This window comes from Pseudorasbora parva, chromosome 11, assembly GCF_024679245.1.
Source record: "Pseudorasbora parva isolate DD20220531a chromosome 11, ASM2467924v1, whole genome shotgun sequence".
Taxonomy (NCBI): Eukaryota; Metazoa; Chordata; class Actinopteri; order Cypriniformes; family Gobionidae; genus Pseudorasbora; species Pseudorasbora parva.
This window is the reverse complement of record NC_090182.1, coordinates 21894670-21897226: the sequence shown is the minus strand read 5'-3', so window position 1 is coordinate 21897226 and position 2557 is coordinate 21894670. Positions and strand designations below refer to the sequence as shown.

Here is a 2557-nt window from a genome sequence, read left to right as displayed (position 1 = left end):
GGGGGGGGAATCTCCTCAACCACCACCAATGTGCAGCATCCACCTGGATGATGCGACGGCAGCCATTTTACGCCAGAACGCTTACCACACACCAGCTGATTGGTGGAGAGGAGACCGAGTGATGAAGCCAATCAGGATATGGGGATTATTAGGAGGCCATGATGGACAGGGGCCAATGGGCAAATTTGGCCAGGATGCCGGGGTTACACCCCTACTCTTTTTCCGAAAGACATCCTGGGATTTTTAATGACCACAGAGAGTCAGGACCTCGGTTTAACGTCTCATCCGAAGGATTGTGCTCTTTGTCAGTACAGTGTCCCCATCACTATACTGGCGTGTTAGGACCCACACAGACCACAGGGTGAGCACCCCCTGCTGGCCTCACTAACACCTCTACCAGCAGCAACCTGGTTTTCCCAATTGGTCTCCCATCCAGGTACTGACCAGGCTCAGCCCTGCTTAGCTTCAGTGGGAAACCAGTCTTGGGCTACAGGGTGATATGGCTGCTGGTAGAGCTGCAGAAGACATGGCTTTAGTTACAGTAGTAGTGTTGACACTGCAATTTTGTGGAGTTTCCTCTCTGTTTCTATGCAAAAGCAACGCTTTATTGGGCCTTCTGAATGTGGGTGGAATCAGGCGTGTGCAGTGCATTTTACAGAGGAAAGTTTCTTGATATGAACCTGGAAGAGAAGGCTGGCTGTGCACAAAAGTCTATTTGTAAAAAATTGGGTATTTCTAACTTTAACTTTGCTAGGGCAATCTGGCACTTCTGAATCAGAGCCTTTAAGTATGTTTTATTATGTGTCAAAGTTTTTGCTATTGATTGTTGAAATGTGGAGTATTGTGCAGTGTAATGTGTATTCTTTGTCTTCTTTACGATCAAAAGTGCTGAGATGGATTTACAAACAAAGTATCCTCTGTTCTCTGAATATAACTTGTAGTCCATATACAGTGGTGGTCAATTTTGTGCACCCCTGGTAATATGATCAACTATGGCTGTAAAAAATAAATCTGCATTATTTATCCTTTTGATCTTTTATTCCAAAATTCACAAAAATCTAAACTTGAATTGAAGTAAAATAATTGAAAATGGGGGGCAAATAACATTATCAAATAAAAGCTTTTCTTCAAAACACGTTGGTCAAAATTATTGGTACCCCTAGATTTTGTTTAAATATCTCGGAAGTATATTCCCATGAATGTAGAACAAATATTTAAATCCAAGGCACTCTTCCTCAAATTATTAAAAAGCCTTTATTTAACTGGATATTTCATGGTAGAAAATGTAAAAGACATGGGGGGTGAAAAACAACCATTAATATAATTATATTCCCATTAATATTCCTTTTTTTTAGCACACCAGGGTGACTAGGAACATTAAATTGTCCAGCTATGGTGTCTTGTTTCACAGGAGTATAAATATAAGGAAGCACAATTGCTAAATTCCCTTAATCATTCATTACAATGAGTAAAACCACAGAATATAGTTAAGTTATACTGTATAGTGCTGATGTGCAGCAAAAGACTGTTGAGCTTCACAAAATAGAAAATGGCTGTAGTCGCTAAAGATTTGAAGATCCCCATTTCCACCATCATGACAATAATTAAGCTCCTCCAATCAACTAAAGATGTTAGGAATCTGCGGGAAATAGGATGTGTGAGTATATCCTAAAGCAGGGCGAAGGAGAGCTTCAGTGCACAAAGACTCTCCGGAGAATCCCAGAGATTAGTTTAGTCTTGGGGTCACTAAGCCTACAAAAAAATTTAAATAAATATAAACAACCCCTAAATCATCACATGTTGTTTGGGAGAGTTTTAAGAAAAATCCTCCTTGCTCATCCAGAAACAAACTCCAGCATATTCAGTTGTCAGACACTACTGGAAATTCAAAAGGGACTGGGTTGTGTTGTCAGATGAAACTAAAAAAAAAAAAAAAAAAAGAGCTTTTTGGCAGTAAACCCACCAGATGGGTTTGGTGCAAACGGGGATAAAAAAAAAAAAAAGTACCCCATGTCTATATACCACTGGATCTTTAATGTTGTGGGCCTATTTGTTTAGCTGGAGGTCCAGGACATCTTGTTCAGATACATGGTATAATCGATTATAGCAAATACCAGAAGATAAAGAAATCGAATAATGGGCCATTGTTGGGTCTTTTATCAGGACAATGATCCAAAATAAACATCAAAATCAACACACAAAGCTGCCACTGAACACAAAATGAAGCTTCTGCCATGGTTGTCCCACTCCTGACCTGAACCCTATAGAGAATGAGTGGCTGAACTGAAGAGAAGAAGCACCAACATGGACCACAGGATCTGGAGATATTCTGTAGAGAGGAATGGTCTCTGATCTCTTGTCAGGTGTTCTCCAAACTCCGTCTGAAAGCTGAATAGAGAGTGACTGAGCCGCAGCAGGGAAGCATGCATTGATGTGAACTTGAATTTATTGACTTGAATATTCAATATTTATTGAATATTCATCTGTACTTACATTAAACTATGGAATGGCTTCAGATCACTTATAATATAGTGTATGAATCGTAGATGATGCTTTA

At 39.8% G+C, this 2557-nt stretch overlaps 1 pseudogene; it reads right to left on the bottom strand.

Annotated features, from left to right (window-relative positions):
- Window positions 1-394: 394 nt before the first annotated feature.
- Window positions 395-511, bottom strand: LOC137093324 (5S ribosomal RNA; annotated as a pseudogene).
- Window positions 512-2557: the final 2046 nt, after the last annotated feature.